Source organism: Triticum urartu, chromosome 6A (genome assembly GCF_056163025.1).
Source record: "Triticum urartu cultivar PI428250 chromosome 6A, HENAU_Tu73, whole genome shotgun sequence".
NCBI classification, from domain to species: domain Eukaryota; kingdom Viridiplantae; phylum Streptophyta; class Magnoliopsida; order Poales; family Poaceae; genus Triticum; species Triticum urartu.
In genome coordinates, this window is record NC_141878.1 from 288,941,856 (window position 1) to 288,957,405 (window position 15,550).

The following is a 15,550-nucleotide window of genomic DNA, read 5'->3' on the forward strand; positions in this document are numbered from 1 at the left end:
GGATGGTAATGGATACCAACATCATAATCCTTTACCAATTCCAACCAACGTCGTTGCCGTAAGTTTAGTTCTGGCTGTGTGAAAATATATTTGAGACTTTTGTGATCCGTATATATTTCACATCGATTCCCAAGTAAGAAATGCCTCCATTCCTTGAGTGCATGAATAACTGCTGCCATTTCTAAGTCATGAGTGGGGTAATTTTCCTCATGCTTGCGAAGTTGCCGTGAAGCGTAGGCGACAACCTTGCCTTCCTGCATCAACACGCATCCGAGACCCTTTCTGGACGCGTCACAATATACTTCAAAATTCTTGTGCATGTCGGGTATAATTAATACCGGTGTTGTCGTTAATTTCCGCTTTAGCTCTTGGAAACTTTTCTCGCAGGCTTCTGTCCATTCAAACTTCTTATCTTTCTTGAGCAACTGCGTCATAGGCTTGGCTATGGTGGAGAATCCTTCAATAAATCTGCGGTAATATCCTGCCATTCCCAAGAAACTTCGTACGTCCGTTACGCTGGCTGGTGCCTTCCAGCCAAGTATGGCCCTAACTTTCTCTGGGTCCACTGCGATACCGTCTTGGGTCAGCACGTGACCTAGAAAGCCTACTTGCCTTAGCCAAAATTCGCACTTGCTGAACTTGGCATACAATTGATGTTTCCTGAGTTCTCCTAGCACAATCCTGAGATGTTCCGCGTGCTCTTCTGGTGTCTTGGAGTATACTAGAATATCGTCGATGAATACCATAACGAACTTGTCCATAAACTTCATAAATACTTTGTTCATGAGGTGAACAAAATATGCGGGGGCGTTTGTTAATCCAAAAGGCATAACTGTGAACTCATATAGTCCATATCTGGAGGTGAAGGCTGCTTTGGGGATATCTTCTGTTCGCACTTTTAATTGATGGTATCCTGACCTTAAGTCAATCTTTGAGAATACCTTGGCCTGAGCGAGCTGATCAAATAAATCATTTATTCGAGGCATCGGGTATTTGTTCTTGACTGTGACCATGTTAAGTGCTCGGTAGTCTATGCACAATCTTAGTGTTCCATCCTTCTTTTTGGCAAATAAAATTGGTTATCCCCAAGGTGAGGAGCTGGCTCGAATGTATCCCTTGTCCAGTAATTCCTTTATTTGTTTCTTCAACTCAATCAATTCGGATGGTGCCATTCTGTATGGTTTCTTGTATATGGGGGTGGTTCCTGGTGCGAGCTCAATGCTGAATTCTATCTCTCGGTCTGGTGGCATGCCGGGTAGCTCTTCAGGGAATACGTCTGGAAATTCACACACTACTGGAACCTTGTTTAGCTCAGAAATGTCCACCTTATTCAATCTTGGTTGCCGGGGTATTTTTCCTTCCTTGGCTGATACTCTTATTGTCTTCCCTTGGTGGTGTGTGAGAATTACGGTCCTGTTGAAACAGTCGATAAACCCCTTGTTGGTGGTTAACCAATCCATCCCTAGGATGACATCCAGTCCTTTATTTTCCAACACAATAAGATTTGCGTGAAACTCCAATCCTTCGAACTCAATGACCACATTCTGACAGTAATTCTGAGTAACTTGCTGAATCCCAGGGGACTTGATGATCATGGATTTCTCCAAAGGAAGCATCGAAAAATTATTTTGCAAAGCAAAACTTTTCGAAATGAAAGAGTGAGAAGCTCCAGAATCAAACAAAACCGTTGCAGGTATTGTGTTGACAGGAAACGTACCGAGTACGATATCCGGAGCATTTTGTGCCTCTTCCTTGGTTACGTGGTTCAGATGACCCTTCCTGTGGTTGTTGTTGGAATTGAAATTGTTTCGCTTGGGCGCTGAATTATTGCTGCCGTTGTTCGGCCTTGGGGTTGAGTTCCTTGGCTTGGGGCACTGTTTGGCATAGTGCCCTTCTTCTCCACAAGCGTAACAAGTAACGCCGGGGTGATATGTGAACTCCTTGTCCCTTGCATGAAAATTCTTGATTGGGCGTGAGACATTGGATGAGGATTTGTGCGTCCCACCCTTTTGAAAATCTGTCTTGCTTCGGTGATTGCGAGCATGGTTAGTCTGGTCCCTTTTCCGCTTGCGGATATCCTCCAAGCTGCGTCTCTCATTTTCCAGAGTGATGGCTTTGTCCACCAGTGTTTTAAAATCAGGAAAAGTGTGCACGACCAGTTGGCATTTAAGAGCGGGTGGTAGACCGTCAAGGAATTTCTCCATCTTCTTGCTTTCAGTCATACGCTCTTCATTGGCGTAGTGGGACAATAGAGTAAACTGACTGTTGTAATCTGACACTGTCATGTTCCTTTGCTTGAGGTCATCGAACTCTCTCTTCTTGATTTTCATAATACTCTTAGGAATGTGTGCACCACGGAAACCTTCCTTGAAATCATCCCAGGTTATGTCATTTTCGTTGGGATGCATGTGCAGAAAATTCTCCCACCATGATGCGGCTGCTCCTGTGAGATAGTGCGGAGCATACAGCACCTTTTCGGGGTCTGAACATTTTGCAATAATTAATTTTCTCTCCATATCTCGAAGCCAGTCCTCGGCTTCAAGAGGTTTGTCTGTATGAGAAAATGTTTGGGGGCGTGTCTTCTGAAGCTCAGATAACTTGGATTGCTGCTGATACTGTCCATGGTGACTCCCCATGTTGATGACTTGGTTCATCATTTCACGATGTTGTTGCTGACTTTGTTCATAAAGGCGGCACATTTGGGAGAGTGCCGTTTCACTGTTCTGCTGACTTGACTGCCCTTGTGTGAAATTATTGCCTGGTTGAGTGTCATAATCTCCCTCTGGCGGAGTAGGCATGGAGCGAGTCCAAGGACGAGACATTTTTCACTGTGGGGATATATTTTGCAAAACTCATAAGAAAAGCGAAAATGGTCGTAAAACAAATCCAAGAAAATCACACAAGGATGGCAAATAATTTAAATGACCAAGGTCGCTTAAGAAAACAAATTGATTTGCGCACGGAGAAGGACTGCTCATTACATATCTTACACGCGGGCGATAATTATACAATACATCACTCAGGATATGCGTACATAATCCTGACATGTTATTTAGGCTAGTGCACTTCTCCAGATCCTACATGATGCGCAAACAAGCTACTTCTCACAACCTATGTACATATAAACATATCATACAAAATGGTACATTGCATGGCGGCTAAGCGTACTCAGGCGGAGATGTTGACGACCTCCTTTGCCCTGCCGAGGGTGAGGCGTAGCAAGGCTGGAGACTCGACTTCCTCCTCGCTAATAGGCTCCATACGTGTAGTGTTGCGCTAAGTGGATGGAGCGGGTGCCAGGGGCGGAGCAACACGAATAGGAGTGGGCGCGCAGGGTGGTGCAGTGCGCGCTGGAGTGGGCGCAATAACTTGGTTGAACTCTCCGGTGGTAGGTAGGCGACGAGTAGGTGCATAAGATGTTGAGGACGAGACCCAAGTCAGTGGCGGTGCGGTGGGTAGGAGCTCTCTCCTGTTGGCAGAACAGCCATGAACTGAGTCCATGCGGGCAGCCACGAAGTCGTCCACCAGGTTGTCGAAGGCTGCCTCCAGGGCCCGAAGATACTCAATAAGCATCTCAAAAGCCTCGTCTCGTTCTCCTCTGGGGCAGGAGAATGCGTAGTGACAGGTGTAAGGCACATGGCATGGAAGATAACGGTAACGACGAGTCTTCATCACGGGGAGGACATCCCTGAGACGAGCTATCGCCTCGCGGGCTGCCATCTGCATAGCATGCTTCTCCGTAGGCATGGCTCTTCCCAGGAACCGGAAGCGGCGTAACTCACCACGCCCTCCCTTGAATTGCACCGCGACCTGGTGCATGGTCAGACTGTCGTTGACTCGGTGCTGGCAGAGTGTGAAAATTGGGCGCACAGATGGCCCCATCGCGACCTGAACGATGAAGGAAAGAAGCTTGACGAACCCATCTGGCACTTTGGCGAAGGTTTGAGACTCGCAGCTGTTGTCGGCCATCTACAAAAGTAGGCAAAAATTCTGCATGGTCAGATCATAAATTTATGCTGACTGTCAGAAAATGACTACAATTGCAGAAATATAAATTAGCTCTATTATGCTAATAACCGATTAGCGATCGCACCTAGTGGCTTCCTACAGTCAGCCTGGCTCTGGTACCAAACTTGTCACGACCGGTTTTCCAATAAAAATATTTATTAAGAAACCAATCTTTTGAGTCCAGTATGAGAAAAATTCTCCTTACCGGTAGACAAATTCTTGATACACTAAGCCAGTAGCATGAAATATATTACAGGGTTGAGCCACGGTTGCTCAACCAAATTATTACAAGCACGCCAATAATTATACATAATGGCGGACATGACACAGTGGTGTGGACGCATACTACTGACTCGAGGATAGGGTGGTGGTGGAAAAACACAGCGGGGAGTGAGATACATGACTCTAAAACTGGCATCTCATCGAGCGTCGAGGTGAGGCTCGATGAATTTATTTGGTAGCGGAAGCGGATATAATACAGTGACCAAATCCAGGGTCGCACGAGACTGACTGGGATTCCTCTAGGCGTCGGACTCGCTATCGAACTCTTCATCCATGAGATCGCCTTCGTCAGCATCTGGCCAAATCAACAAGCCAGTGAGTACTTTGAAAGTACTCGCAAGACAGTTCGGACGTAAGATATAACAAATGCATGCATGAATGCGTCATGATTTATTCACCAATGTACATTCAAAAATTAGCATAACGAAGTAAGTAAAAGGGAAACGGCGGTAGTCCGCCTGAAATCCCAACAAAACATAAATGAAAACCGATCGGGTATCTGAAGCGACGCCTCGAAGGGTGGACAAATAAATATAAGAAAAGGATGCCACAGTCGGGCGTCTTAGCGACACCACATAAAGGGCTTTAAAAGAAATGCCACAGTCGGACGTCTAAGCGACATCGCAGAAAGGGCTTTAAAAGAAATGCCACAGTCGGACATCTGAGCGACATCGCAGAAAGGACTTTAAAAGAAATGCCACAGTCGGACGTCTGGGCGACATCACAAAAAGGGCTTTAAAAGAAATGCCACAGTCGGACGTCTAAGCGACATCACAGAAAGGGCTTTAAAAGAAATGCCACAGTCGGACGTCTAAGCGACATCACAGAAAGGGCTTTAAAACAAATGCCACAGTCGGACGTCTAAGCGACATCACAGAAAGGGCTTTTATTCACAAGTAAATAATACTCATAATCAACATTCAATTCATGAAAATAAACGGGTTAGTCCATCCACAGGAATAATCATTTAGCCGGAATTAGCACTCATACGATTCACCGGAGTCTCTGTCATCAAAATTGGCACTTGTCAGGATAAGATGATGTGGAACTTGGACATGGAATAGATGATTCGAAGGAATATATGATTCTGCAGAGGTTGTACAAAAATTTCCCACAGCCAACGGATTTCCGTAGTCACGAATGACTAGTTCCGTTTACGGTATTTCGGAAGAAAACACAGCTAACCAGTACACACCCATCCTACCTCTCGATGCTAGGAATCACCCTAGACATCGTCCAAGAAAAACTTTTGAGACGGGGAGATCACAATCTCGAATAGCATGGGATCAAATTTATATATGCGCGCTCTAAGGGGTGCCCCCCTCTCGGTCCCAACCGGAAACACCCATGCCCCCTGACCGGATGACTGGCTTTAATCCAGGGCCATGGAACCATCATCCCGGCCTCTCCTTATTGGTGTGTACCAGGAAAGCGGTTTGCAACTTACTAATCCATATTCCTTGCGGAAAACATGTGGTAGTACAGGGAAGGATATGGGAGTAACTGGACCGATACGGTTTGTCACCGAAGTCATATATCCTGGCATAAGACTGGCATGCTACAACACTGCCATCTTACCCATCCTCATGCCAACACATGGCCATGCATACTCACATCCATCCACTTATGGATCATCGAACTCACTTACCTCAACATTTCATAGAAATAACGTTCATCGGTATGCTCATCAACATGCCATGAAACTAACTAAATTCAAGACATGCCAAGACACTCATCATATCAAAAGTTCAAACATGCTTGCCTGGTTCGGAGCAGTCGGAGCCTAGCTCGGTGAAGTTCACGGCTCCGTCACCTCCTTCGGTATCTACGGTATAAGGAAATATATGCGCTATCGTAAATACCAAGAGGTGCACAGAAAGTTATACCAAATATTTTTCAAATAAATATGATAAAAAACTAGACAAAATTTTGAAGAGGACAGAAAAAGAATCACTCAAAAATTCCTTTCTGTTAAAAAGTTATAAGGGTTTTAATCCAGGGACTCATCTGTAATGAAACAGAAAGTTTCCAGGGGCTAGTTTATAAAAACAGAAAACGCTTCGGCAGAAACTACGCCAGCCCAGAGGGAAAGCGCATTTGGCAGAAGGCATTTTCAGAAAACGCTTTGAACAGAAAAGAAATCTGACGGGGCGGCCCCACCCATCGGGTTTAAACTTTCAAACGGGGTGGCAGACTTCGCCGGTGCCCGAGAGCCGCGGTGGTCGCCGGCGGCGATCCATGGCGAGGCAGGGGGATCGGAGGGTACCTTCGTGATCAGTGCACCCTTCCGCGTCTATGGGTGGTGGTGGTGGTCGCCGGTGAGCACCACGTCGACGGTGGCCTCAACTCCGGCGGACGGTGGTTCGGGCGTTGATGGAACTCGCCGAGGAGGGCTGCAAAGATTAAATTGAGGAGGGGGTTAGCTCACTGTGTGCTAGAGAAGGCTACGGACGAGGTTTGGGCACTGGAGGTGGCCTCACCGGAGTGAATCGAGCTGGAGGCCGAGGCGGAGCGAGGCGGCCGGAGTCGAGGAAGAAGGGCCCCTCGAGGCTCTTCTAGTTGCTGGTCGGGGTCCAGTGAGGTGCTCGAGGTGTGCGGGGGCGAGAGGGAGCTTGGGGGCGTTATATATAGCCGGCCCGAGATGGTTGCCATGAACGGGATAAGTCCGGCGAGCGATTACGGCGGCGCTGCGGTTGGGCAGTGGGATTAGGAGCTTAGGCATCGCCTAGGTGGAGTAGTGGTGCCATTCCAGGGTCCAGCTCAGCACGGGAGGGGGTTTTACGGCCTGTCCCAACGGAACGGCCGTGCGGCACGTCGGCGGCAGGGAGCGCGCCCTGCGCGTGCCAGGCCACGGCGGCGGTGCTGCACGCGTGCGCTGGCAAGGGAGACGGCCACGCGGAGCTACCAGATGGCTTGGGCGGCGCTGAACGGCGTTCTGCCGTGGTGTGCCTTCTGTCGGCCGCCACGGGAGGTCCCGACGCCGCAGAAGACGCCGGCGGGGGCGGGCCAGCGAGCCACCGACGCCAGGAACCGGCCAAGCACGCGTGTGAAGCTCCAGACAAGAGGGAGGGGCTGCGAGCATCCAGCCAAGGGCACTGTGAGCGCGTGACCGAAGCCTGACGAAGAAACGACGCTGCACTCTGAACTTTTCTGAATTTTTCTGAAAATGCAAGGAACAGTGGAGCTCAGGTGTTCGACAGAATGTTTCTGGCATCTAGGGATTTTTCCTAGAGCTGAAATTTGGTGGAGTGGCTTCTCATTGCTCCAGTAGGCTGCATGATTTTTGGTGGAATTTTTGAAGGAGTGTAGATATGAATTTCACCAAATTTGGCAAATCTGGTCCAAACTTGCAGTGAGTGAAATTTGAAATTTTTGAAAAGAAGAAGAGTGGATCAAGATGGTTCTAGGTTGTGGGTACTAAAGACAATCCAGGGAAGTTGGTTTGGGATAAAGACTCAAAGGCAAAATGGTACTTGCTTTGAAAATCACTTAGGCTCAAAATGAATGGCAGAAAAGTTTTGGGAGATAAAAATAATTGAAATAAAATCCAAAACTTGTTTGGACTTGTTGAGATAGAGAAGTTAGATTGTCCAAAGATGGAGGGAGGGGTTTTGAGAAGTTTTACTATAGGAGACATGGTAAAACCATGGGTGGATTCAAAAAGAAAGAAGTCCCAAAACTCCTAGGGTTTCTTTATTTTCTTTTTGAAAATAAATAAGTTTGAGAGGGTAACAACTAGAAGGAAAAGCTCCCAAAAACTTCAACACCAAATTTGAAAGGGAAAAGAAAATCCTTGCCAAAGGAAAGGAAGTTTTTAAGAGGAAGGATTTCTGGAAAAGAAATTTTTAAAAGCTCTCTTTTAAAAATCCAACAAGGTTTTTTTTTGATAAAAACCAAATTAAAATTTTGGAGTGTCACAGTCGCCGCCCCACCGCCCCGGCGCCCCCAGCACCCCGGCACCCCCTCCACCCGCCCACCACCTGGCGCCACCGTCACCCCCGGCGCCATCGCGGCCCCATCACCCCTGCCTCTCTGCCGGCTCGGCGCCGCCACTCACCGCCCCGGCGCCACCGTCGCCCCCGTCGCCGCCGCTCGATTCGGTGAGTTATTTTTTTTTCTGTTTTTTATGTTTTTTGCTGTTAGATTTAGTGTTAGATTGAGTTTAATTTTAGTGTTAGATTTATTGTTAGATTCAGTTTAGTTTTATTGCTAGAATATGTAGAAGGGGAAGAAGAAGAAGAGGAAGAAGAAGAGGGGAGAAGGGAGGAAGAGGAGGAGGGAGAAGAAGAAAGAAAAGAAGTGGAAGAGGAAACCCTAAACCCTAGTTTTAGTTATAGTTTTACTTTAGTTTTAGTTTCAGTTTAGTTTTAGTTTTTATTTTTAGTTTAGTTTATTTTATATTAGTTTTAGTTTTAAGAAGAGGGGAGGAGGGAGGAAGAGGAGGAGGGAGAAGAAGAAAGAAAAGAAGAAGAAAGAAGAAGAAGAAGAAGAAGAAGAAGAAGAAGAAGAAGAAGAAGAAGAAGAAGAAAGAAGAAGAAGAAGAAGAAGAAGAAGAAGAAGAAGAAGAACAAGAAAGAAGAAGAAGAAGAATCAAGCCAAACTCCAGCCCCGCACTCCGCATGGCATGTGACTCCGAAGAGCCGGATTCCTCTCCGAACTCCGAGCCCCCGCGCCCCTGCCAATCAAATCCGAGTGGGCGCCGGTAATGGAGTTCACCGCAGCGGACATCTTTCAGCATTCGCCTTTTGGCGACATCCTGAATTCTCTTAAGTCTCTCTCTTTATCAGGAGAGCCCTGGCCGGACTACGGTCAGCAAGGGTGGGATACGGACGGTGAGGAAATTCAAAACCCACCCACCACCCACTTTGTAGCCACTGTCGACGATCTAACCAACATACTTGACTTCGGCTCCGAAGACATCGACGGCATGGACGACAATATAGGAGACGAACAGGAACCAACACCTGTAGGGCGCTGGAAAGCCACCTCGTCATACGACATATACATGGTGGATACTCCAAAAGATGGAGATGGCGATGGAACAATGGGGGATGACGCCCCCAAGAAACAGCCAAAGCACCGGCGTCAGCGGCGCCGCTCTAAATCCCGCCAAAGCAAAAATGGTGATTCCGGCACGAGAGATAATACTACTCCGGACAACCCCGAAGAACACCCACCTCAGCAAAATTCGGCACAGGAAGATGGAGAAGCCAGCCCTCATGAGAGAGCAGCAGACCAAGAGGTCGAGGATGATAACTATACGCCTCCCTCCGAAGACGAGGCAAGCCTCGATGACGACGAATTCATCATACCATCAGACCCTGCCGAACAAGAGCGTTTTAAACGCAGGCTTTTAGCCACGGCAAGCAGCCTCAAGAAAAAGCAGCAACAGCTTAGAGCTGCCCAAGATTTGCTAGCTGACAGATGGACTGAAGTCCTTGCGGCTGAAGAGTGTGAACTCGAACGCCCCTCCAAGAGTTACCCGAAGCGCAGGCCGCTACCCCAATCAGAGGAGGAAGCACCTACATCACCAGCGCATGACATGACAGACCGGCCACCCCATGGCCGTGACAGAGAGGCCTCCCAGCCCTCCACCCAAGCCATGCCCCGACGCCGCACAACTAAGGCACCGGAAAATGCGCCCGACCTGCGAGACATACGGGAGGATAAGGAAAGACAAACAAGATCGATCTACGGATCGCACAGGCGCCCTACGGCATGTGACAATGATCTTCACTCCAGATACAACAAATCCGGCCGGGCCGAACACAACAGACATAGCTCTTCCGAGCTGCGTCGTGATATAGCCCAGTACAGAGGCGCCGCACACCTGCTATGCTTCATGAATGAAGTAATGGATCATAAAATCCCAGAGGGCTTCAAACCCGTAAACATCGAATCATACGATGGAACCACAGACCCGGCGGTATGGATCGAGGACTATCTCCTTCACATCGACATGGCACGCGGCGATGATCTACATGCCATCAAGTACCTCCCGCTCAAACTTAAAGGACCGGCCCGGCATTGGCTCAACAGCTTGCTAGCAGACTCAATCGGTTCTTGGGAGGACCTGGAAGCCGCATTCCTGGATAACTTCCAGGGCACTTACGTGCGGCCGTCGGATGCCGACGACTTAAGCCACATAATTCAGCAGCCAGAAGAATCAGCCAGACAATTCTGGACACGGTTCCTAACAAAGAAAAACCAGATAGTCGACTGTCTGGACGCAGAGGCCCTAGCAGCCTTCAAGCATAACATCCACGACGAGTGGCTTGCCCGGCACCTGGGACAGGAAAAGCCAAAATCCATGGCAGCACTCACGACACTCATGACCCGCTTTTGCATGGGAGAAGACAGCTGGCTGGCTCGCAGTAACAACTTATCAAAGAACCCTCGTAATTCGGATACCAATGACAAAAGTGGCAGAACACGTCGGAACAAACAAAAACGCCGTGTTAACAGCGACAGCAATGAAGAGACGACAGTCAATGCCGGATTCAGAGGCTATAAATCCGGTCAGCGGAAAAAGCCATTCAAAAAGAATACTCAGGGCCCGTCCAGTTTGGACCGAATACTCGATCGCTTGTGCCAGATACATGGCACCCCCGAAAAGCCAGCCAATCACACTAACAGGGATTGTTGGGTGTTCAAGCAGGCAGGCAAGTTAAGAGTTGAAAACAGAGACAAGGGGCTGCACAGCAACGACGAAGAGCCCAAGCCGCCGAACAACAATGGACAGAAGGGCTTTCCCCCACAAGTGCGGACGGTGAACATGATATACGCAACCCACATTCCCAAGCAGGAGCGGAAGCGTGCGCTGCGGGACGTATACGCGATGGAGTCAGTCGCCCCAAAGTTCAACCGATGGTCCTCCTGCCCGATCACCTTTGATCGAAGGGACCATCCCACTAGCATCCGTCATGGCGGCTTCGCCTCATTGGTAATCGACCCAATCATCGACGGATTTCACCTCACAAGAGTCCTCATGGACGGCGGCAGTAGCCTGAGCCTGCTTTATTAGGACACAGTGCGGAAAATGGGCATAGATCCCTCAAGGATAAAACCCACAAGAATGACCTTTAAAGGCGTTATACCAGGTGTAGAAGCCAGCTGTACAGGCTCAATAACACTTGACGTGGTCTTCGGATCCCTGGATAATTTCCGAAGCGAAGAGTTAATCTTCGATATAGTCCTGTTTCGCAGTGGCTATCACGCCCTACTCGGACGAACCGCATTCGCAAAATTCAATGCGGTGCCGCATTACGCATATCTCAAACTCAAGATGCCAGGCCCTCGAGGAGTAATCACGGTCAACGGAAACACCGAACGCTCCCCCCGTACGGAGGAGCATACGGCGGCTCTCGCGGCGGAGGTACAAAGTAGCCTTCTTAGGCAATTCTCCAGTCCGGCCATTAAAAAAGCCAGACACTGCCAAGCGCGCCTGGAGTAACCTACAGCAGGACCGCCTGGCACACTCTGAGCAAGCATAGCAATACGGCCCCAACCCCAGCTCTCGCAACACAGCGAAATGAGTACTCCGCGTACATAACTACGCCCTTGAAATACCATGAGCACAGGGGAAGGGGCACAATAATGGCACGCCCAAAATACGGCTTAAAACGTACCAGGGGCTGCCGGATTCTTTTTTTTAATTTTTTCTTACTTTCAGGACTCCATACTTCGGACAATTGTTCGGCAATACGACTACCGCACAAACGATGCAAGATCCAGGGAGGCAGACAAGCCATGCCGCATTATGGAATCCCCAGGTGGTCTCTGTTACGAGCGGTATACCTGTTTTAAATAAAATTCCGCGGCCTACCCCTGGCCAGGACATACTGAATAGTCCAATATCTTTTGCTTACCGCACTATTTGTATCGTTCGGCTTTGATAAACAGCCTCTCCATAAACAATGCATAGCTTTTTGTCTATTTTTTGCATTACTCTTTTCATATATATCTTCATTAATGACATGTTGCACCCATACACTATGGTACGACAAGTACGCCAGGGGCTTCAGTACCCTTTAATATGGTGTGAGAAGTCCGTACACTTTCACAAGTGCGGCACCCCGAACTTATAACACTATATGCATCGGCTCCGAATCATGATTTGGGTCAATAGTTGGGTTTGCCCGGCTCCTATGTTTGGTGCCTTACGTTCCGCTATATCGGCTAAGGTAGCACTAGGAGAACCACTGCGATTGTGTCCCGGTTGAGCTGGGTTAAACACCTCAGTGGAGAAAGCTAAAACTGACTGTCATGATGAGGCGAGAGACCGGTCGCTGTTCGAGAGGTTTTTCGGGTCCCTAAAGGCCTATGCCGCTTCGAGCAAGGAGCTGGATAAACCCAGCCAAGGCGTGGATAGCGCCTCGAACTCGGTCTTCCGAACTAGGGGCTTCGCCGAAATTTAAAATTATAATGTTCTATGGCTAAGTGAGAGTGTTCAAGCATTATAGTCCGATTGCCTGGTTCGCCGTGCTGAGCGCCTCCCTCGAAGGACCCAACTATGGGAAAAAGAGTGCTCAGGTTTATCCCCGAACACCCCTGCACTAGTGGCATGGGGGCAGAAGCCGACGACTGGCCATCTCTTAATTTTTTGATAAACGGCTGCACAGAAAATAATATTTTAAATTCAACAAGCATTTCTTAAGCGCCTATGAACAAGTTTTCAGCGCACTGGATAAAAACGAGCAAAGTTTATTCAAAAATTACATCCTTGGTACATTCATCTGCCACAAGGCAAGCACCCGCAAGAACATCCTTGTAATAGTTCTCGGGCTTGCGATGCTCCTTCCCCGGCGGCGGCCCATCCTTCACAAGCTTCTCACCGTCTAGCTTACCCTAGTGCACCTTTACACGGGCAAGGGCCCTATGGGCACCTTCGATGCAGACGGAGCGCTTGAGGACCTCAAGCCTTGGACAGGCCTCCACCAGCCGCCGCACCAGCCCGAAGTAGCTCCCAGGCAGGGCCTCTCCATGGCACAGCCGAACTATGAAGCCCTTCATGGTCTGTTCGGCGGCCTTGTGGAGTTCGACCAGCTGTTTCAGCTGGTCGCTCAAAGGCACAGGGTGTCCGACCTCAGCATACTGAGACCAGAACACCTTCTCTGTCGAGCTGCCCTCTTCAGCTCGGTAGAATGCGGTGGCATCGGATACACTGCGGGGAAGATCTGCGAATGCCCCTGGAGAACTCCGGATTTGGGTAAGTAACAAGTAGTTTACTTTTATATTTCTGCTTTGCATAAAGAATGCCTTACCCGCTGCTATCTTCTTTATATCCTCCAACTCTCAGAGGGCCTTTTGGGCTTTGGCCTTGGCAGACTTGGCAGTCTCAAGGGCCACCGCGAGCTCGGACGCTCGGGTCTCTGACTCAAGTTCCAAACTCTCATGTTTTCTCATGAGAGCCTGAAGCTCTTGCTGCACCTCGCCGACCTGCGCCCCAAGTTTTTCTCGCTCGGTGCGCTCCGCGGCCGTTTTCTTTTCGGCCTCAGACAACGCCTGCTTGAGGGTCGCCACCTCAGTCGTGGCCCCTACAATAACCAGTACAATCCTGTTATTTTTTGCAATCACGCCTCTCTATAGGCACTTATTTCTGTAAGGTATTTCTTACCTTCTTTCTCCTCGAGTTGCCGCTTGGCAAGGCCGAGCTCTTGCTCGGACCGCTTGAGTCCCTGTTTCAGGACACCCACCTCCGCAGTCAGTGCGGTGGTGGATAGCAACGAAGCCTGCATACGCATATTGACTCTTTATTATTAGACTCCTGCAGATCCTCTATTCGGCTTTTCTTTCCGAATGCCAGATAGAGCATCAGGGGCTACTGTCTATGCGGTAACATTTTTACATATTTTTACTTACCTCGAAGCCTGTCAGGAGGCTAGCGCAAGCTTCACTCAGCCTGCTCTTGGCGGACTGGACCTTCTGGATCACCGTACTCATAATAGTATGGTGCTCCTCGTTGATGGAGGCGCCTTCAAGCACCTCCAGCAGATTGTCCGGCACCTCTGGTTGGACGGAGGTTGCCAGCTCAGAAGGCTTGCTCCTCTTGGAAGGAGCTCGCCTACCGCGGTCCGGAATGGTTGAAGATTCTAGCACGGTGTCCGGCTTAAGGCCGGACTTGGAGCCCTGGCGGGTCTTGTCCCCTTTACTCCTGGGGTCCGGGAGGTTGCCTTGCGGCTCCTCCAGAACCACCTCCTCCTGCCCCGGAGCTTGTCGCGACGCCACTTTGACGTCGTCCGCAGTGCGGGGGGAGACAGCGGGCGGAACGTAGTTCACGTCCGATGAATCCAGGGAGCCGCTCGACGACTCGTTGAGTTCGGCCCGGGGCGGACTGCATAAGTATCATCGACATTAGGTAAAGCTGTGCAACAAAGGAACATCACGAGTTACTCTGATATCTGAACTTACGATTTCGCCGGACGCTTGGCCCTGTCCGGCCACTCCTCTTCATCTTCTTTGGCGTCGGGGGAATAGTCCAGCGGAGGGGTCCTCCTCTTCCTGGACCCCTCGGCCTCCCCAGTTGGGGCGGCCTCCCTCTTCTTTCCTCCCCCCGCTGGAGGGGGAGAGGTTTCTTCTTCCTCCTCCTCGTTTCCATGGGAGGAGGGCACCCCGGACTCGCCGGATGACGAGTCCAACAACACCACATTACGGGTACACTTTCGAGTCCCCGTGGTCTTCTTCTTCTTGGCCTTCTTCTCCGGCACCACATAAGGCGCCGGAGTCAGCAGCTTCACCAGTAGAGCTAGGGCTGGGTCTTCGGGCAGCGGAGCCGGACAGTTAATCGGTTCGGCCATTGCCCGCCAAGCCTGTCAAAGGCGAGGGAGTTTAGATCCCACATAGAGTCAAAGTATGAAAAAAGCTTGAACATCCTGTAATAGGTCTAGATAGCATACCTTGTTAGCGTGACGATGCGAGCTGTATCCGCGGTCCTCGGAAGCGGATGCGGGAGCCTCGGCGCCCTTGAATAGCATCTTCCAGGCATCTTCGTACGTTGTGTCGAAGAGCCTGCTGAGGGTTTGATGCTGCGCCGAATCGAACTCCCACAGATTGAAATCCTGGTGTTGGCACGGGAGGATCCGGCGGACGAGCATAACCTGGATTATATTGACAAGCCGGATTGGCTTGTTCACCAGGGACCGGATGCATGTTTGCAATCCGGTCACCTCTTTCTCGTCGCCCCACGACAGGCCCGTCTCTTTCCAGGACACAAGCCGCGTGGGGGGTCCGGATCGGAACTCGGGGGCTGCGGTCCATTCCG